Source organism: Podarcis bocagei, assembly GCF_964188305.1.
Source record: "Podarcis bocagei genome assembly, chromosome: 14".
Lineage (NCBI taxonomy): Eukaryota > Metazoa > Chordata > Lepidosauria > Squamata > Lacertidae > Podarcis > Podarcis bocagei.
Window position 1 is genome coordinate 43,588,505 of NC_138139.1, and position 23,091 is coordinate 43,611,595.

Consider the following 23,091-nt stretch of genomic DNA (forward strand, 5'->3'; position numbering starts at 1 on the left):
ATAATAATTTATTATTTATACCCTGCCCATCTGGCTGGGTTTCTCCAGCCACTCTGGGCAGCTTCCAACGAAACACTAAAATACAATAACCTATTAAACATTAAAAGCTTCCCTAAAGAGGGCTGCCTTCAGATGTCTTCTAAAAGTTTGGTAGTTATTTTTCTCTTTGACATCTGATGGGAGGGCATTCCACAGGGCGGGTGCCACTACTGAGAAGGCCCTCTGCCTGGTTCCCTGTAACTTGGCTTCACGCAGTGAGGGAACCTCCAGAAGGCCCTCGGTGCTGGACCTCAGTGTCTGGGCAGAATGATGGGGGTGCAGACGCTCCTTCAGGTATACTGGGCCGAGGCCGTTTAGGGCTTTAAAGGTCAGCACCAACACTTTGAATTGTGCTCGGAAACGTACCTCACCCGTCCCCCATCACCTTGGTAACCTGCCAATTCTTCTATCTCTGCCCACTCCTCAGACCTGGGGGGAAGGAAAGCTCTTTTGCACTGTCAATGGCCCTTATTGACCCAGTGCCGTTTCTTAGCGGTTCGGCATTCGACTAGCCTGGCTGCTTTGCCTGAACCTCCTTGCTTGGCACAGTTCTGCAGCCTGCATTTTCCCTTATCCCAAATATGAGCAAGATTCCAACATTCATTAATTTCTTGAGTGTGTGTGTGTGTGTGTGTGTGTGTGTGTGTGTGTGTTCCCCTCCAAACTTATAACACTCTATTCATTTTCTCCATGCCATGTATCATTTTATAAGCATTATCATGTCACCTCTGCCTTTTCTCTAAACTAAGAAAAGCCCCAAATCCTGCAATCTTTCCTCACAGGGGAGTTGCTGCTTCATCCCTGCCTAGATCATTTCGGTTGCCCTTTTCTGAACCTTTTTCCAGCTCTGCAAGGTAAGCTCAGCCCCTCACCCTTTGAAATTATAAAGACGTTCCAAAGTGGTCTGTGAGTGGAACAGGGGAAAAAAACACAGAAGTATGATAAAAATGAAGGCGTAAAGATAAGCAAGGGCAATGCTGAACAGAGATCTTGACAGTTCTGCCTACATATTGTTGTTTAGGACTATGAGCCAGCAAAGACTATCTATGCAGTATAAACATGCTGGGCAATTCTTGAAAAATGTTCTGAACTGCTTATTGAAATTTAAACAAAGCTTACGGCAGGATTATACTCTGTTTGAATGCATACAACTGACTAAGCCATGGTGGTGAGTTGCTGAGGCAAGAATGGAGCACCTTTTAGACTTCTACTCTGCCTGTCATTCTTAGGAGCCACTCAAGGATCCATTGGGGCTGGTAGGGTGTAAGGCAGGAGGCTAACAGTAGGTGGAGCCAGAGACAATGGCAGACAGAGCCAATGGATTTTGGTGTGGCAGTACTCCACAAGGCCTAATGGACCAGCCTTCACTGCAGAGGAGTTCCTGAGACTCTGATAAGTGGAGCTTCAGCTTTTGAATGCAACAGAGACAGTACGTTTCAAGGTATTTATTAAGAGTAAAGTTTCTACATCACTACAAGGCACGTTGCAGATTTAGTTGGTCAACATGGTACCATTTCCAGCATCTGAATAGTCGCTTTCATGATCTTTCCCCCGTGTGGGAAACCTGTAACCTTCCTGGTGCTGCTACATCACAACTTATGGGAAAGGCCCATTGCTCAGAGCATGTGGAAGGGGAAAGTCTTAGGTTCAGCCCCCAGCATCTCCAGGCACGTCTGAGAGACCCTCCCAGACCCTCCAAGTGCCCCTATTTTCTAGGGACAGTCCTGGGTTTACAGAAGTCATCCCAGTTTCTGATTTGAGCCCAGAATGTCCCGCTTTTCCTTTGGAGGTCCCTATTTTCATCAGGGAAGTATTGGAGGATATGGAGTTATGCAACCCCAGAGCCCAGGAGATATCTTCTGATAGCTTCTAAGTATACAACCATTAGAACATATCTGAAGGCTGCCCTACATAGTTTAACAGGGGCTGATGCGCGTTGCAGTCCATCAACAGTGGTCCGCAGGCTCCCCAACTTTAACATTTGCCGATTTATGTTGGGTTTCTCTGTCATTCAATATGATGCCCACAGAATATCTGGACCACATGCTCTGAATTTTAATGGTTATTCTAAGATCTGCCAATATATGTCTGAACAAAAGGCCTTCTGGCTTGTGACCTTTTCCAGAATGACAAAATAAAGGACTGACAGAGTGGTTTGTTCAGGGATATTGAGCAGCTTTAAACAGGCTGTCAAGTTGTTTGGGGAATGATATTTTGGACCAACCTGCCAGTAACCTCTTCCCACTTCCTTTTGCATAGACTGCTGGGAGCCTGGCCCTATGGAGTTCAGGGCTACCAAAGCAGCCCCAATGGTGTCTGTTTCTCTGCCAGCAAGTTGGGGCTGAGACATAATCCCTCACTCATGACTAGGATAACGTTATTAATCTAGTCTGTTAACTCTGGGGGGGGGGGAATGGCTTTTCCATTTACAGTGCTATAGAGCAGTTTCAGATACTTAGACGCTTCTTCTTCTTAATGGACTACTGTCTTCTCTTGTCTGGCTGTCAGTAGGCTACATTAATATTAATCCCCCTGTCAGATAATGCAAAGTGTATCTTCCAAAAGCAAACTTGTAGGTATTCTCTGCAATAATTCTGCACAATGCCTCAGAGATTCTATGTATCAGACAATGCCACTGATTGTTCCCTATTGTTTAACCCTCAAATCAAATTACTAGCCCAATTTCAATAGCCTTTGCTATGGGTTTCACAGTGAGGTTCATATGTGTGCGTGTGTTTAAAGTTCTCTAAGGCAGTTTGTACTACACTAGGGATGCGTGGTAGACCTCTGTGAGACTCTGCTGGTCTGATCCTAACTCCTTTCCGTATCTTTCAAAGAAGCTTTGATGTTCCTCCTGAGAAGGAGCCACCAATTTTCATCCAAAACTTTTGAAAAGAGCTCTTTAGGTGAAATTTGGTGGCAATGCTATAGGCCAGGGATGTCCAACAGGTTGATCGCGATCTACCGGTTGATCGTGGGATATCCCTGGTTGATCCTGGGCGATCGCAGGACCCTGATTACCCCCCCAAAAAAGCTCGACTTTGGGCAATCCAATGGGTAGATCGCTGCCAGTTTTTTTTTTTACAGTGGGAGTAGATCGCAGTCTCTTGGAAGTTGGACGTGCCTGCTACAGGCCAGGCCTTTTGTCCATTTGAGCAACCTTCAACTTCTTGACATTATCTGTCTCCATCGGAACATGACACTTGGAGATGTGGGTCATAGCAGAGACTTGGCTAAATGGTTTGCCTTCCTTGGATTGTCTAAGATCAGCCTTTTGTTTTGGACTACAACTCCCATGAGCCCCAACCAAAATGACTAATGGCTGGTGATGATGGGAGTGGTAGTCCAACACTATCTGGAAGAAACCAGCCTAGGGAAGGATGCCTTAGAAACTTTTTCATACCCCTCCAACATTTCTCCAATGAAAATAGGGATGTCCCATTCCATAATGATAATTTTACTATTTGAACCCCACACATCTTATCGGGTTGCCCCATCACCCTGGGCAGCTTACAACATATATAAAAACATAATAAAACATTAAACATTTTTTTAAAAAAATCCCTATACAGGATTGCCTTCAGCTCGGGGATTGGATAACTCCATACCCCCCCAACATTTCTCCAATGAAAATAGGGACATCCTAAGGAAAAGCAGGACATTCCAGGATCAAATCAGAAACCGGGATGGCTTCTCTAAATCAGGGACATTTCTGGAAAATAGGGACACGGGGTGTGAGTTTTCTTTTGTGAGGAACCCCTGCATTTCTTATAATCAGCTCCAGTAAAACTGTTTTCTGTCCCATTGACCTTGAGCAGGAGCTCTCCACGCTGCAATGTTTTGTTGTAGGGTGATGTTGTAGACTCTCCTTCCTTGGAGCTTTTCAAACAGAGGTTGGATGGCCATCTGTCATGGATGCTTTATCTGAGATTTGACATGTTGGATGGTATGGCATTTTTCATTTCATTGTGCCCATGTGCTTTTATTCTTTTCATCTTTAACTGTATTACCTGGGTGGGTACGATTTCACAGACAGCAAAACAGAAAAGCCTTCTCTCTGATAAGAATAAGAATAAGAATATTAATGATAATAATAATAATTTATTTGTACCCTGCCCATCTGGCTGGGCTTCCCCAGCCACTCTGGGCGGCTTCGAACAAAGATTGAAAATACATTAAAATGTCACACATTAAAAATTTTCCTGAACAGGGCTTCTATGACAAATGAAAGTCTTAACCCCCAAATGAATTCACAACTAATTAAAATTCAGTATGGCCGCAGGACTTACAACAGTTCCCATCCTTCTTTCAGCTATGTTAAGATGGCTTGACTGTCCTTTGTATTCTCTTAAGGTAAACCTCATTTTCTTGTGGAAGGAAGACAGTTCCATAAGGTCAGTGGCCATCTTTAATCTGTGGGACAGGAGGCCGATGGCTTGCTTGCTTTTTAAATGGTTATTCAAGATGGCACTTTCCTCACCCGACTTCCCCAGACGGATTGTTGGCCTCCGTAAACACTGAGCTGATTAAACCAGGTTCCACCCAAATACTGCCAAAGTAAGATCCTTCCTGAAAATCAAAAAGGTCACAGAACATACAAGACCTGAGTTCTGTTTTAACTTCAGCTTTACAGAGAACAGGAGGGGGATCAGAAATAACAGATAACACAAGCCTTCAGGTTTACTGTAAGGTCATTAAGACCCAGAAGAATCCCCGTTGGGTAAGATCAAAGTCCCCTCTAGACACACTGGCAGTGCGATGCCCACTTTCCTGTGAATAAGCCCCAATTGAACCAATGACGCTTACTTCTGAATATAGGATTACCATGTAAATTGCCTATCCCTGTTGTTGTTGTTTAGTCGTTTAGTCGTGTCCAACTCTTTGTGACCCCATGGACCAGAGCATAGGCACTCCTGTCTTCCACTGCCTCCTGCAGTTTGGTCAGACTCATGTTTGTAGCTTCGAGAACACTGTCCAACGATCTCGTCCTCTGTCGTCCCCTTCTCCTTGTGCCCTCCATCTTTCCCAACATCAGGGTCTTTTCCAGGGAGTCTTCTCTTCTCATGAGGTGGCCAAAGTATTGGAGCCTCAGCTTCAGGATCTGTCCTTCCAGTGAGCACTCAGGGCTGATTTCCTTCAGAATGGATAGATTTGATCTTCTTGCAGTCCATGGGACTCTCAAGAATCTCCTCCAGCACCATAATTCAAAAGCATCAATTCTTCGGTGACCAGCCTTCTTGATGGTCCAGCTCTCACTTCCATACATCACTACTGGGAAAACCATAGCTTTAACTATACGGACCTTTGTTGCCTATCCCTACTGACCCTCATCTATCCTTCAGAGGCTAAGGCCCCATCTACGCTATGCATTTGAAGCATCATAGAACCAGTGCTATATTTCTAGAAAAAGGGGGTGCTGGAACTCACCAGGGACTCCTCTTAGAATGGCATTGGTGTCCACCTGAGAGGGGCTGGAGCTGCATCCCAGTGAGTTCTGGCTGGGGGGAAAAGGCCCTGCACTGAATCATAGAATTGTAGAGTTGAAATGGACTCCAAGGGTTGCCTAGTCTGACCCCCTGCAATGCAGGAATCACAGCTAAAGAATTCCTGACAGATGACTATCCAACTTCTGCTTTAAAACCTCCAGTGAAGGAGAGGCCACCACTGCCCAGGGGAGTTTGTCCCACTTCTTCTTCCTGATGTCAGAATCAACTTTCTTGCAAATTGAAGCCATTACTTTGGGTCCTAGACTCCAGAGGAGGAGAAAACAAGCTTAATCCATCTTCTATGTGACGGTCCTTTAGATACAGTTGTACCTCCGCTTACATATCCCTCTGGATACGTAAACTTCGGGATGCGAAGGTGGCAAACCTGGAATTATTTTTCCGGGTTTCGCCATGCGTGCATGCGCAGAAGCGCAAAACTGCGCTGTGTGCATGTGCAGAAGCGCTAAACCACGCCACGCGCATGCGCCGAAGTGGTCCTCTGGTTGCGAATTCCCTGGGATGCAACCAGGCCTCCAGAATGGATCCCATTTGCAACCGGAGGTACCACTGTATTTGAAGATCGCTATCACACCTCCTCTCAGTATCCTTTTTTCCAAGCTAAACACACTTTAGCTGCAATTCCTTTTTGTAAGTTGAATTGCTTGGTTTGGGTCCTACCCATCTTGGTCGCCCTCCTCTGAACACTTCCAGCTTGTCCATATCCTTCTTAAATTGAGGTGCCCAGAACTGGATGCAGTACATCAAGTGTGGGGGGAGGGGTCTGATCAAGGCAGAATAGAGCGGTACTATTGCTTCCCTGTCCTATAATTGTTTTAGCTTGGGGGGGGGGTGCTGCTGCATCACTTTCAACAGTCATGGCTTCCTTCCAAAGAATTCTGGGAACTGTAGTTTCTTAAGGGTCCTGAGAGTTGTTAGGAGACTCCATATTCCCTTTACAGAGTGACAGTCCTCAGAAGTAAGAGGGTTAGACTGTTAAAGCTCTCCGGGAACGGTCCTTTTCTCCTTTGGGTTTTTTAATTATTATTTTTGCAGGAACCCAATTCCAATTCTTTAAATGTTAAAATTGACAGGAAACTAGGAATTGGCAGGAGTTAATCCAAACCACACCAAGATTATTATTATTATTATTTTGTAGTTGCTGAACAAGGGAGGGGACAGGATGTGGTGGAGCAACACTGGCAGCTAATAACCTGAATGACGGATTAACAAAAACTTGGCCAGGTTTGACTTGCCTTTTCAGCGGCAAAATTTCCAGCAAGTCGCTGCTTGCCTGAAGCGACAACTTTTCTTTCTGTGTTTAGCTGGAAGGAAAACAAGGGAAGAAAAGGGAGAGAAAGAAATTAATTTGTTCAGCCCTCATTTCAACTGTTCCCTCGTGCCAGTGTTATTTCAGTTTAAAGAGAAAGAAGAAAGCTAACAATATACCAGGTCTATGTTGGGGATGTGGTTCCCTTTCCCCTTTCCATTCTGCAGTCACTTTTAGAGAGGAAAGAAGCAGCCAATATAATTTCAAACCCAGAAGGGCACAAGCTGGAACATTGAGGGTAGAGCTGAGCTGAAACCTGAGAATATTTAACCTGAGAATATTTCTCCTGGATCGCCGAAGAATTGATGCTTTTGAATTATGGTGCTGGAGGAGACTCTTGAGAGTCCCATGGACTGCAAGAAGATCAAACCTATCCATTCTTAAGGAAATCAGCCCTGAGTGCTCACTGGAAGGACAGATCCTGAAGCTGAGGCTCCAATACTTTGGCCACCTCATGAGAAGAGAAGACTCCCTGGAAAAGGCCCTGATGTTGGGAAAGATGGAGGGCACAAGGAGAAGGGGACGACAGAGGACGAGATGGTTGGATAGTGTTCTTGAAGCTACCAGCATGAGTTTGACCAAACTGCGGGAGGCAGTGGAAGACATGAGTGCCTGGCGTGCTCTGGTCCAGGGGGTCACGAAGAGTCGGACACGACTAAACAACTAAACAACAACAACAACGAAACCTTAATATTTAACCTGATAATATTTCTAAGATTTTTCTTTTTCTCAGCCCACTAGAAAAAGAAAGCCACATATGAGAATTTTATATCTTTTTAAAAAAATATTTTTTATTGCTCAATTTCCACATAACCAATTATCAAACCATATAATCACCTACATAATTCCCCCCCCCCCACAAGGACTTCCCTCAGCTCTTCTCCCTTATTTCGCTGCACATATTTTTTCTGCATATTATAAAATTCTATATATCCTTGCATATCTGTCCATCACGTTATCAATAAATTTGTGTATGTTTATTCAAAACCTGCCAAGGAGTCCAGTTCATTTTGTTGTGTTTTTAAATAATTTGTGTAAAGTTCCCATTCCTCCTTGAAGTCACAGTTGTCCTTGTCTCACAATTTGTATGTCAGTTTAGCCAGTTCTGCATAGTTCATCAATTTCTCTTGCCACTGTTCTTTTGTCGGAGTTTTCTCATTCTTCCATCCTTGTGCTATCAAGACTCTTGCTGCTGTTGTAGCATACATAAATAAATTCTTTATTTTCCTTGGCAGGTCTTGCCCTCCAGTCCCTAACAAAAATGCTTCTGGTCATAGAATTTTATATCAATATTCTCCACTGTTCTCCTTCTCAGGGTTGCAGGGGTCTTATGGGAGAGGTAGCACCTTGGATAGGGGACACGCCATGCTCCTTCTGGGGTAGTTTGTCCACCTTTGGACCTCACCCTGCACTCAGCTCTCCCTCGGGGTTCCTAGAAGCAGTCAGCATGAGACAGTGCCTAAAAATCAGTTTAGGGGGAAAATCCATCCAATAAACATTAGATGATCACCAGGGCTAGCTGGCTAAATTAGTCCTATTTGGGCCAGCAAGGAGACTAGGGGAGAATTAGCTGTGGGATCCCAGAGCGGGTAATCTTCATAAAAGGGGGAAGGGGAGGGAAGGAAGGGGGATAAAAGATCAGGCTAAGTTCAAATTGAAAACCAGGTGGAATAGCTCTGTCTTAGAGGCCCTGCGGAAGGAAGTTAAATCCTGCAGGGCCCTGGTCTCATGGGACAGAGCATTCCACCAGGTAGGAGCCATCACTGAGAAGGCCCTGGCCCTAGTGGAGGATAATCTGACTTCCTTAGGGCCCGGGACCTCTAAACTATGATTATTCATGGACCTTAAGGTCCTCTGCGGGGCATACCAGGAGAGGCGGTCCCGTAAATACGATGGGGCTCATCAACCTGGGAAGGTAGCCCATCCAGGAGAAGGAAATCTCCGACCTAAACCTCTGCTGCCTTGTGGCTATCCTCATTCATGGAGTAAACCCTGAAGAAATATATGTACCCGCTGATTTGCAGGGTATCTTTGAGAGAAGAAAAAGGCTACACAAATCCAGAGTGAAGTCCCTAAGATGGTTTATTGTATGCCTACTTCCGGCAACTCATGCAACCAAGCTGGTGCCAAACATCTTGCTCTGCTTTCTGTTGGACCACATCAGCAAGGCCAAGAGGAGAGTCTCATCATCTGGGCAGCCCAGGATCTCCATACACACTGCCCAGACTTGCACCCCAGAGAGGTCATTTCGGTGCTGCTAAAGCAGCAAAAGCAACTCGAGAGGCAGCAATTACAAGTTACTGGTCTTCAGCCACAGCAGTTTGACCACCACTGAAGGCGCACTCCATTGTCTCTTAAAACAGACTGATGCCAGCACCATCTACAAACCCTCTTGGATGTTAAGATGGGGCAGAAGGACTTAGCGGTTCTGTTGGCCTTGGACATTTGGAGGATGGCAGCTTGGGAAAGGGCATTCCCTTGGCCAACCCTTCAACTGTGCCTGGAACCTTCTTTAAATAGCTTCCATCATATGCTGAAGATGCATCTCTTTAACTTCGTCTCTGACACTTGAGGTATACAACTAATCCAGAATGCAGCAGCCAGACTGGTGACTGGGAACGGCTGCCGAGACCATATAACACCGGTCTTGAAAGACCTACATTGGCTCCCAGTACGTTTCCGAGCACAATTCAAAGTGTTGGTGCTGACCTTTAAAGCCCTAAACGGCCTTAGTCCAGTATACCTGAAGGAGCGTCTCCACCTCCATCGTTCTACCCGGACACTGAGGTCCAGCACCGAGGGCCTTCTGGCGGTTCCCTCACTGTGAGAAGCCAAGTTACAGGGAACCAGGCAGAGGGCCTTCTCGGTAGTGGCGCCCTCCCTGTGAAACGCCCTCCCACCAGATGTCAAAGAGAACAACAACTACCAGACTTTTAGAAGACATCTGAAGGCAGCCCTGTTTAGGGAAGCTTTTAATGTTTGATGTATCATAGTATTTTAATATTCTTTTGGAAGCCGCCCAGAGTGGCTGGGGAAACCCAGCCAGATGGGCGGGGTATAAATAATAAATTATTATTATTATTATTATTATTATTATTATTATTATTATTATTATTATTATTATGATTCACCTGAGTTGTGATTCTAATTTGTTCTAACCATTTTTAATACTGCATTTTGTATTCTGGTGACCTTCTGCTCTGGGTCCTTATAGGAAATAGGGTGAATGAATGAATGAATGAATGAATGAATGAATGAAATGGCACCAGCAGTAACCATAATGGCAGCCTGGCTTTACATTCTTTGACTACTACATCTGAGTTAGGTGGTTCTGTGGTCTAAACCATTGAGCCTCTGGGCTTGCCGATCAAAAGGTCAGCGGTTTGAATCCACACGATGGTGGTGAGCTCCCATTGCTCTGTCCCAGCTTCTGCCAACCTAGAAGTTCGAAAGCATCCTAGTGCAAGTAGATAAATAGGTACTGCTATGGCGGGAAGGTAAACAGTGTTTCTGTGCACTCTGGTTTCTGTCACAGTGTCCCATTGTGCCAGAAGCAGTTTAGTCATGCTGGCCACATGACCCAGAAAGCTGTCTGTAGACAAACGCCGACTCCTTTGGCTTGAAGCATGATGTGCACCACACCCCATAGTCACCTTTGACTGGCCCTAACCATCCAGGGATCCTTTACCTTTACCTTACGCCTGAGACATTCAAAATGCTGGCCAGGCTGACACCTCTTAAAGTGGCAATCTAAATATTAATAACAGAAAAAAGAAGCTATGCTTCTGATACTGCTAACAGTGATTCCCCCCCCCCCCACACACACACCTGTGAGAAACTGCTGGAAAATTTCACTGGAATTGTTTCCTCGGCTTCTCTGGCCACAGAGAGCAGGGTGCAGGTGGAGTTTTCAAGAGTCCATTTGCACATAGCTCAGTGGAGGGTTTTAGAAAACAAGAATGAAAGTCTATACAGGGCAGTAATTTAATGCATTGGTGGGATCTCTTCTTAAACAAAAGTCCTGTCACTACTCAGACAACAATCAGTGGCCTGTGCAACAGAGGGTCCTTTTCAATCTCTGCCTTTGCATTGTGTTCCTGAATTATTATTATTATTTTAACTGCAGTGAGAAATAGAAGAAGATGAAGAAAGCTCTTCACTTATCCCGTCATCCAAAAATGTCCGCCAAATAGATTCTATCATTTTCAGATAGCTTTTCTGGTTGTTGAGGGACAGATGAATTCATCTGCTGCATTTGAGTAAATAGTCTATCTCCATTTCCTGAAGACCTCCCTCTTTTTGGAAGGGTGGTGAAGAGGGAGGCTTTCTTTGAAACAAATGGAAGTTTATCCTTCAGGCCCTGCCTAAGGGTCCCCTTCTGCGAGAATTGTTTTTTTCCCACGGCATGATTAAACTATTCTATATGCCACCGGTCTGAGTCAGATGGTGAACTTTAAGTGAACCCTTCCATCTAAACCTCCAGTCATGACACCAAGCTTCCCCAATGCTCTGCTTGACCATTCTAAGTGGTTCATTATTAACTGCTTAAGCAAAGAAGATGGGCAATGGATTGGCGGAATGGAATCCTAACCAGTCAGACTAGTTCAAGCTTTCAGGGAGAAGTGGGGAGGGGAGCACAGCATCCGCGCTTATTAATAAGGCAATTAAGCGACCAGGACAATTGCCTAGAGAGGTCATAGGGATCAGGGTTTCATACCGTAAGTCTGATTCCTGATCCAGTGGGATAGAAGCAAACATTGGGATGCACCAAGTATGAAAAAGTGGGACACGGGTGGCACTGTGGGTTAAACCACAGAGCCTAGGACTTGCCGATCAGAAGGTCGGCGGTTCGAATCCCTGTGATGGGGTGAGCTCCTGTTGCTCGGTCCCTGCTCCTGCCAACCTAGCAGTTCGAAAGCATGTCAAAGTGCAAGTAGATAAATAGGTACCACTCCGGCGGGAAGGTAAACGGTGTTTCCACACCGTGCACTGCTCTGGTTCGCCAGAAGCGGCTTAGTCATGCTGGCCACATGACCCGGAAGCTGTACGCTGGGTCCCTCGGCCAATAAAGTGAGATGAGTGCCGCAACCCCAGAGTCGGCCACAACTGGACCTAATGGTCAGGGGTCCCTTTACCTTTACCATAAGTATGAAAAGCACAAAGGGAGAAATTGGGCTGTTCTGAGACAAATGGAATGTCATATGCCCTCAGCTCAATATGACCTCCCTCGACATATAATTCTGCAGGCCTCTCTTCTGCTTTGGTGAGACCACACTTAAGAGTATTGTGTCTAGTTCTGGGCACCACAGTTGTAGAAGGATATTGATAAGCTGGAATGTGTGCAGAGGAGGGGGACCAAGATGATCAAGGGTCTGGGAACCAAGCCTTATGAGGAACAGATGAGTGTGTTTAGCCTGGAAAAGAGGATACTAAGAAGAAGTGTGATAGCCATCTTCAAATACTTAAAGGATTGTCACATGGAAGATGGAGCAAGCTTGTTTTCTCCTGCTCTGGAGTCTAGGAACCAAACTAATGGCTTCAATTTGCAAGAAAGTTGATTCCGATATCAGGAAGAACTCTATGACGGTAAGAGCTGTTCAACGTTGGAATGGACTCCCTTGGAAAGTGATGGACTCTCATTCACTGGAGATTTTTAAGCAGAAGTTGCATGGCTTCAGGGATGCTTTAGTTGAGATTCCTGCATTGCAGCAAGTGGGACTAGATCCTACGATATTATGAATTCCCAGAGTGGTTTAACAATTAAGCCTCCTTCCTAGAGAACTCTGTGAAAACAGGATGCTGGACTAGATAGCCCATTGGCCTGATCCATCAGAGGTCTTCTCATGTTCTTTTGTTCTGATACTGAAATTAAGCCCAAGTGTATATTGCTGAAATGAAAGTACATTCTTGCCCTGTTCCCTCACCACCACCACCCCTCATTCTTGTGAACCCTAGACTGTAAGTTCCTCAAGACAAGGACCTCTTTTCTTGTCACTGTGTAGTCACGTACCAAAAGCATCAATGTTGTTGTTATTGTTTAGTCATTTAGTCATGTCCGACTCTTCGTGACCCCCTGGACCAGAGCACGCCAGGCACTCCTGTCTTCCACTGCCTCCCGCAGTTTGGTCAAACTCATATTCGTAGCTTTGAGAACACTGTCCAACCATCTCGTCCTCTGTCGTCCCCTTCTCCTTCATGGATCACTGCCTTGTCATGGCGAAGAGGCTTGAAGAACTCAGAGAAGCTATGAGCTATGGCGTGCAGGGCCACCCATGACGGACAGGTCATAGTGGAGAGTTTTGACCAAACGTGATCCACCTGGAGCAGGAACCGGCAAGCCACTCCAGTATCCCTGCCAAGAAAGCTCCATGGACAAAGACAACAGAAGCATCCATAGCACATATCAGTGATGATGATTATATCTCGATCTCAGCAATGGCAAGGTTTTTCAACATATGGCTATTGTATAGCCAGCAAAAGCTGTGTTCTGTACATTCCCTGGGAAAAAAGAAGACCAGTAGCTGAACCTGTCAATTCGGGGAGCTTGAAGTGTCCGAACTGACGTTGGCGGAGTTGCTCAAGCCTTTCCTTTATTCTCTCTCTCTTTCTTTTTAAAAGAAATAAAGCCACGTGGAAAATTTCCTTGGGGTTTGGATTTTTATTACCAACCTGAAACGAAGAACTGGGTCAGGCGGAGTTCAGCCGATGCCTGCGGATCATCTGCGTAACCTGGAATCCAGTTTATTATGTGAAAAACTTGGATTGTTTGTGGATTGGCAGCAGAAGAAGCTCCTTTGGGATACTCCGAGAATCTCCTTGCATTCCAGGGCTTAGCTTGCTTCAGATGCTATCGCTGGAAAGATGCTTTTCCATCTATTTCTTAAAGAACTTTGGGGAGGTGTTTTAGGGGGAAGGGATACATCAAACAAACAAACAAACAAACATGCTTTTAGCAGTCAACTCTTTTTCTAGAAGCAACAGCTACATCAGTGGCGTCCAGCGACATTTTTCCGTAGGGGAATGGTTAAGGTCAGAGGCACCAGCTTGTGGGTATGGTGTTGCGACGTCCTGACATTGTGTGTGTGATCATCACGCCTCCCACCCCAAGCTGGGCAAAAGCTCTGCAGGCTTTGAGAAGGAGGCACCAGGGCTCTGTCAGGATGCTGGAGCCTTCTTGCCTCCTTCCCCAAACTGGGCAGGCTTTGGGCAGGATGGCAGGAGGGCTCTTGGACCCATTGGAGTATTGTGCCTTCCTCCCTAAGCCAGGCAGAAGCTTCCTGGCCTTTGGGAAGGAGGCACCAGGGGAACATTTAGGGGACTAGCCTAGTCTCCCTAGTCCACTTACCGTACTCCACTCACCTACATTGCAGCCCTCATACTTAAGGTGGCCAGGCAGCAATGCACTGATTTCTTAAGGAAGCAGAGGAAGCTGTCACAACATGCCAGCAAGCTCCAAAAGTAGAAATGTGCTTTGATGAAGCTCACCTTCCTATGAAGCAGGTGTAGATCAGGTGACTCCTGGTAACCAATCAGACCAAGCAAAAACGCATCGCCATTCTGCTGAAAAACACCTCCCCTTTTCTGTGTAACCTGTCCTGATCATACATTGAGATATGGGATATAAACATTGAAAGGAAATAATAGAATATAATCTCCATATTGGTGTGTGTGTGTGTCTAAATTTATGGAATGTTCTCCCCATGTTGGTGTTGGTGTTAATGTTTTAGTCACTTTCTCTTGCCCAAGGCAAACCAAGGCAACAGACAACCAACCAACCAACCAACACAGATATATTAATGTTCCCTTTGCCTTATTGGAAACAAGACTTTTGGATTCCCAAGAGATCTGTGACTAGCTGGGTTGACCTCCCTGCTGACTGACATACCTAAAGCCCTCTGGATAAAAGCTTGGAAGTCTGACGTTGCCCAAATCTTGTACTTGTTCCTTTGGCAGAATACACAGAACATTGTCTCACACTTTGATTCATGTGTTGTGGACCTGCTCCCTTTCCCCCACTTTGCACTCATAAACACACACACAGAGCCCAGCTGTTCATCTTTTTGATCTTCAGCAAGCAGTATTTCTTCCAGAACTGGCAAATGATACTGATTCCTAACCAATGGAATTTTAGATTTTCCACAAAGGTCATTTACCCTCATTACTGTCTAGAAATGTTGAAATGCACACAGGCCAGTGTTTGCCCCGAAGAAGAAGAAGAAGAAGAAGAAGAAGAAGAAGAAGAAGAAGAAGAAGAAAGCCTATGGAATCAGAGGGGGGTATTCTGTATCTTGCAAGGACCATCCTCATTCAGTCTCCAGTTTCATCTTCCTCCTTGCATAAGAACCAGTGTGGTGCAGTGGTTAAGAGCGGTAGACTCGTAATCTGGTGAACCAGGTTTGTGTCTCCGCTCCTCCACATGCAGCTGCTGGGTGACCTTGGGCCAGTCACACTTCTCTGAAGTCTCTCAGCCCCACTCACCTCACAGAGTGTTTGTTGTGAGGGAGGAAAGGCAAGGAGATTGTTAGCCACTTTGAGACTCCTTCGGGTAGTGATAAAGCGCTCTTCTTCTTCTTCTTCTTCTTCTTCTTCTTCTTCTTCTTCTTCTTCTTCATCTTCTAAGAACATAAGCAGAGACTGGCTGCTGGCTGCAGCGGTGGAGGAAGCCACACGGGCACATGGAGCGGCACACCCAGGGGTGGGGTGCGCCGTCCATAGGGGTGGGGCGAGGGCAGGGCGAGCCACCCATAGGGGCGCACCGCAGGGCCTCCAGAGTCTGCCTGCCTCCTCCCACTCAGCCGCCCTACAGCTGAGGGGAGGAGGCAGTGGGTGGACCATTTGAGCAGCGTGGAGCCTGCACGTGCCCAAGCCACCGCGTCTCTCCCAGGAGAGACACGTGGCTTGGGTTTGCTGCAGGCCCCGCGGTGAGTGCCACCTGGCATTTTGTCACCCCCTCCCTCAGTGGTGACACCCGGGGCGGTCGGCACCCACTGCACCCCTCTTCTTCCGCCCCTGGCTGGATGACGCCAAGGTCCCATCTAGTCCACCATCCTGTTCTCATGGTGGCCAGCCAGTCTGCAAACAGAATCTCGCGCAACAACGCTCTCCTCACCTGTGATTCCCAGTTACTAGTATTCAGAGACACAGTGCCTGTGGTAGTGCAGGTAGAGACAGCCATAATGGAGGCTAGTAGCTTTATTCCCCGCGAACATCCTCCTTCTACACTGTCAGATTCTCTGCACCGCACCAGAGCTGCATATAGTACTCCCCAAGTGAAGAGGGTGGCCATACAAAAGAAGTAGGGGAGGGGGAATGTAGCTTTACAGAAGCAAGGGGTCAACTTACAATAGAAAGCCAAGATATGTTTGGAAGGATGCCATCCATGCTCCTGGCTTCATGTTTCATAAGGAATGTGACGTATCTCAGCATTCTTCAGAGGGGCTTCTGATCTTTCACAATCTTAATGCCACCAAGGGGGGGGGACCCCCTCAAAAGAATGCTTCAGCTCTCTGAAGCAGCTTAAAGAAACTGCAGGTTTCTCAGCACCTTAAAGAAAAGATCTTCAGCAATATCTCAAGTAAAGTATTGCCAGAAGGTCACGGGAGAACGTTCCTCATTCCCAAAGCTGGCAGAACCACGGAGCGTTGTGGATTTCCATGTATGTTAGAATAGGGATGGCGAAGCTTATGGTCTGTTGTTGAATTGCATCATCTCTGACCATTGGCCATAGAGATTGGAGCTGATGGGAGTTGGAGTTAAACAACACCTGGAGGGTCACAGACCCCCTAATCCTGTTTTAGAAGATTCCCCCCATGTGATGGGAAGCCTTTGGGGGAAGGTCCCAGGTTCAGTCCTTTGCATCTCCATGTATGTGTGGGAAAGGACACTGTCTGAAACCCTGAAGAGCATCTCACAACCAAATAATGTCTACAAGGATGTGTATATTAGGGGAAAGTGTGCACATATTCACGAAAATGTGTTATACAGTGGTAAAGGTAACACGACTCTGGGGTTGCGGCGCTCATCTCGTTTTATTGGCTGATGGAGCCGGCGTACAGCTTCCGATTCATGTGGCCAGCATGACTAAGCCGCTTCTGGCGAACCAGAGCAGCACACGGAAACGCCGTTTACCTTCCTGCTGGAGTGGTACCTATTTATCTACTTGCACTTTGACATGCTTTCGAACTGCTAGGTTGGCAGGAGCTGGGACCGAGCAATGGGAGCTCACCGAGCTTCTGATCGGCAAGTCCTAGGCTCTGTGGTTTAACCCACAGTGCCACCCGTGTCCCTATACAGTATTAGGGAAAACATGCTTGCAAAAAATGTGTATATTAGGGGATATGTGTGCTAAAATGCTGAAGATTTTCCTGTGGACTTAAAAAAATAAAATACACACAAGCCCATGCTGAAGCAGGAATGTAGAGAACTGAACTTAAGACAGGAAAATTTAGAAATGGAGAGAAACCAAGATCTGTCCATCCCAAGGCAACAGATATCTGCTCCATTTAAGACCTCATAAAGCTTTACTGGCTAAGCAAGAGAGTAAAGAAACATATATAAAAGTGTTCAAAGGGAAAATGCAGATTAGCTCAGTGTCAAAGCAAACATGAGTTCATGTCGACAAAGATAACTCTTTGGTACCAGCTGGTGCAATTTTCTTTCTCCCCTCACAAATTGGCTAAAGAATTTCCATTCTAAATAATGTATGCAGGAACGTACAGACCACCTGTGTCTGGAATTCTTGTGCACAAAAAAAAGTTATACATTTGCTAAAAATGCTTCCTGGAGCAAACACACCAGGTCCTACAAAAGTAAATAAACGATGGCATGTGTCTTCATAGAGTGTTTTATAGGCTGCATTTATATGGCATGTTTTCTACAAGTACAGTTATGCTCAAAATGGTTTAAGGGGGGAGGAATCCATTGCATTGATAGTGCAATAATCAAAATGCACAATAAAAGAATCACTACAGCATAACAATTTGGAAGGGAGGATTGGTATGAAGGCTTCCAGGACAGAGAGTGGTGCAGCTTATTCCAGATGGACTCCTCCCAAAACAACCTCACAGGGCTATCTACCACAGCTTAAGAAGGATATTGACAAGCTGGAACATGCACAGAGGAGAAGGACCACGGTGATCAAGGGTCTGGAAACCAAACCTCAGGAGGATGGGTTGAAGGAGTAGGGGATGTTTAGCTTGGAGAAGAGAGGGCTGAGAGGCAATATGATAGCCGCCTTCAATTACAATGGTACCTCGGGTTAAGAACTTAATTCATTCCGGAGGTCCATTCTTAACATGAAACTGTTCTTAACCTGAAGCACCACTTTAGCTAATGGGGCCTCCTGCTGCCGCTGCACCGCCGGAGCATGGTTTCTGTTCTCACCCTGAAGCACAGTTCTTAACCCAAGGTACTATTTCTGGGTTAGCGGAGTCTGTAACCTGAAGCGTCTGGAACCTGAAGCGTCTGTAACCCGAGGTACCACTGTATCTGAAGGAATGTCATATGGAAGATGGACCAAGCATCTTTTCTGCTGCTCCAGAGGGTAGGGCCTGAACCAATGGATTCTCACATTACAAGAGGGAAGATTCCAACTAAACATTAGGGATAAATTTTTGGGTGGTAAGAGCTGTTGAGATACCTTGGAAGATGGTGGACTCTCCTTCACTGAAGGTTTTAAAGAACAGGTTGGGTGGCCATCTGTCAGGGATTCTTTAGCTGTGATTCCTGCATTGCAGGGGGCTGGACTAGACAACCCTTGGGATCCCTTCAACTACCCTGCGGAAAGATTCGAGGAGAGAAAGAGACAATGGCAATGACTAGCTGTTTCACCTAGATTAACCGCCATCGCAAGGCCATTGTATCAACAGCTGCCCTGTGAGAAACATCCATATGATCATCCTTATACATTCATATAGAAACATCCTTATACATTCATATAGCTTATTGCATGGGTAGGCAAAGGCCTGGGGGACGGATCCGGCCCAATCGCCTTCTAAATCCAGCCCGCGGACGGTCCGGGAATCAGCATGTTTTTACATGAGTAGAATGTGCGCTTTTATTTAAAATGCATCTCTGGGTTATTTGTGGGGCATAGGAATTCGTCCCCCCCAAAAAAAAAATATAGTCTGGCCCCCACGAAGTCTGAGGGACAGTGGACCGGCCCCCTGCTGAAAAAGTTTGCTGACCCCTGGCTTATTGCATTGATGTTTTGTTCAAAAATGTATTTCTTTTTTCACATTTCTTGTATGCCACCTTGGAAGGATTTGTATCCTGTAAGGCAGGATATAAAAAACTGCAATAAACGATAACAGTAAATCCAACAATGAACAGTTGGGTTAAGGCAGGACTGGAGAAGCTTCAGCCTTCTAGATGTTGCTGTGTACTTCAACTCCCATCAGCCTTAGCAAGCATGGCCCAGGAATTATGGGAGTTGAAGTTCAACTCCATCTGCAGGGTGGAAGTTTCCCCATGCCTGGATTAAGGGATGGAGGCATATAGTGACAATAAGAGATTCTAATTCTTTGAAGATTGGAAAAAAGGAGATTGAGAACTTTGTCCACAGACAGTAGGAAAGAGGTCAGGAACCTTGGGTTTGGGGGCCAGAAGTGCCCTTCCTAGCCTCCTTACCTGGTCTTTAGGACTTTTTCCACACCACATCCTTATGTTCTGCCCCAAAGGAGCATATCAGTGTTGTGTCTGCTTCGGAGCTGAAGAAATGCCTATTGCCGATACAGTCAATAAATCCATGAGCTCAGATTCTTGCCTCCCTGGTAATTGTTCCTCCATATTGAGAATTTGCATTTTAATATCTCCCTACTTATTTATTTACTCACTCAGTATGGGGCAGAGTGCGCCATTTAAAGTGCTTTAAAACCGTAGGTTTAATTGACTGTACATAACAGTGATTAGCCAAATGTGTGCAATTAGAGGCTTAAGTGCACTTATTAAGTAATAGGGGCTCCGACTACTTGGGGCCTTTTAAAAGGACCAAACATCAATCAGAAAGTTAACTCAGCCAATCAAAAAGTTGACTCGGCCTGCATTTTGAACAGGGGAGTTTTCTGGGCAGGATTCAAATGGTCAAAAGATAAAGACTGGTGTTAGTGTTACATACCTATCTGATTTTATTTGTATGCCAACTTTACACAGTTCAAACCATACATGAGGCAGTTTTCAACATGAAAAATTACTGCAACATAATGTAAGTATCCATAAACAATAAATGAAACATTAAAAAATACACAACCAAACAGAACAATTTTCACATAAATCACAAGATCTAAAGTAAAGATTAACAACAACAACAACAACAACAACAACAACAACAACAACAACATACCATTAACAGCAACAACCCCCTCCCAAACAACCCCCTAGCCCAAGCGTCTGTTTAGCAGTCTCAACTTTTGTAGCTGGAGTCAGTCCGGGCCCTGCCCTCCCAGGCCAAGTGAAAAGGGGCCTGCAAGATAGGGAGCAGGTTTCCCAGGACTCACAAAAAAGAGGGTTCCCATGTTCATCAGCACAGAAGGAATGCCCCTTGCTATTTGTGCCATATAGAATCATCGATTCATAGAGTTGGAAGGGACCCCAAGGGTCATCTAGCCCAACCCCCTGCAATGGAGGAATGTTGACATGAATATCTGTGGTGGGTGGGGTCATCAATAGGGTCTTTGTGCAGAGAGCTAGACCTGTAAAATCTTTCACAGCCATGGAGACTGGTCCATAAAAGCAAATGGGGTTCTTTCCCATCGATCTTAGTCTGCTCTCAGTCAGCCCTTGCCTGCCTCCTCCCTCCCTCCCTCCCTCCCTCTCTCCCTCCCTCCCTCCCCCCTCCCTCCCTTCTTTCCTTCTTTCTTTCCTATCAGGCCCTGGAGGGGGTCCTTCCTTTTGACATCTTCCTCAGTGTTGCCCTTCTAAAACCCAGTCCCCAACTGTGAACAACATAAGCTTTGTGTTAGCTGTGCAAGGACCACAACTCAGTGGCAGAACATCTGCCTTGCATGCCAAAGTTCCCAGGTTCAATCCCTGGCATCTTCAGGTTGGCACCTGAGTGAGAGAGAGAGAACTGCCCACAATGACCTCAAGCTACTGTCATCCAGTCTGGACTTGCCTGCCTTCTTACTTAGAAGCCTTGAGAGGGGGTGTGGCTTAGGATCTGGCTCCACCTACTGCCGGTTGATAGGCTCTTTTTAGAGGTGGATGTCAGAGTGGAAACCCAGCTTTCAAAAGCTGTCAGGCTCCGTGCGTAATGCATAATCAAACACTGAGGAGCAAAACCAATTAAAATAGGGGCGGAAATTCCATACATTTGCAAAACAGATCATAACTGTGTGAGAGAGAATGTTAAATTAAATGACCAATAGACATGTTGCAAAGTATTGAAATCAGATTTCCAGTTCAACAGGATTGCCGGCCAGCCACTGAAATTTATTTACTGGATTTAAATCAAGTTGAAATATGACTTTCAATCTCTCCCCCCCTTTTTTTTTCTGTTTCAATTGTGGGCAGGCTAAGGATAGCCACTGAGCTCCTCTAACACTGGGTGGGTTTTTGCATTAACATTTCGCAGCGTCTGGGACTTTGGAATCCTGGCGTCAAAGGGTTATAGAACTGACTTCCACGCTTTCTCAAAATAGCCCTGACCTGCCTTTTGCACCATTTAGTATTTTTGGTGAAAAAGAAAAAAGAAACCACGGACTGTTTGGAAACAGAACTCCATTGAACAAGGTGCTTGCCCTCTCCATTTGCTCTTTGGCAAGCTGAGTTCTCCCTCCCTCCTTACCCCGCTATTTAATTTTAGGCTTTGTGTTTATAGTGCAAACTTGTCAATGCAACTTACTGTATAGGGACGAGGAATGCCAAAGGTAAGAGTGGCCAGTGAAGGCTGAGGTCTTGGCATTCAGAAACTCCCTTGCTGTAGCATTAAGTGGAACCACTGGACAGGGTGATGACCCTAAAACGAGGGAGTTCCCAACCTGCTATGTGGATGCAATATTAAATTTAGACCATCACTGCACAATTGCTGTTGCTCTCAGTCAGCCTTTACCAACCAGATGTTCACACCCTCCAGATGTTTTGGACTAAAACTCTCAACAGCTGGCTGGGGCTGATGGAATCATAGAGTTGGAAGGGACCTGGAAGGTCATCGTTCCAACCCCCTGCAATGCAGAAAGCCACTTCTGCCTTGCAAAGGAGGTGGTGTTGTGGGTGTCACGCCCCCACCACGCGCACGGTGGCTGGAGCTCAGCCTCCACGCGATTGAGGGAATCCCTGGCCACGTCACCCCCTGGCCAGCCAATCAGCTGGCTCGGGGGCGTGGCCTGCCCTATTTAAGGCAGGATGCGGCCGGGAGATCTCCCTCTTTTGCCACCTCCAGCTGCTCCTGTTTCCCACCCTCCCGCCCTATAAGGTTTTCGTTCCTTGACCTTGGTTGGTCACGGCTGAAGGGCCTGGTAGGAATTTTTCCACTTGGCAAATTGGCACCAGCCACTTGGTTTTCGCCTACCTCGTAGCAAATCGTCACAACTTTCTTGGTATTGGCAGATAGGCATTGGTATTGGTATTGTTATGTAGACTGAAGAGGGGAGGAAGCACCATCACCTGCCCAGCATATTGAAGGGTAGTCAGATAAAGGATTTCGGGGGGCATGGCCCTGTCCGAAGCTTATGGAGGTGATGGCCTAAGGCACGCCCCTGAGCGGTGACCCTGGGGGGGGGGGAGGTTCCTAGTTGATGTGCATCAGCAGGACTCCCCCTACTGGTGGTTAACCCTTCCCGGACTTCAAGCGGACGGGCTGAAGCCAGATATAGCCGGTTAGGACCAATGCTGCTCATCACCTGTAACCAATAAAGTTGTGGCCTGATTTAGCCCATTAACCTTAATAATTGTGTCATGTGTCTTTATTTCCACTGGGGGGAGGCAGGAACTCGCCATGCAAATCTTTTTGTTCAGCGTGGTTCTTGAACCCATGACCTTGAGATTGGTGAAGCCTGCTCCAGGTAATGAATTTGTTTGCGTTAAATCACTTTTCCTTCTTTTACATGGGGTTTTAGTGATTTTACTAGAAAAGTAATGGTGTCTAGAATTCATCAGTATTTGTATTTGTCCTTTTTACAGGGCTGGCTGTACCACAGAGCAGCCATGTGTCCTACTTGAGAAAGGCAGTTCAATGTTTGGAGGACTCTCTGGTCCCAACTCACATTGAAACAAACAGGCAGGCAGTAAAGGATCAATATGTAA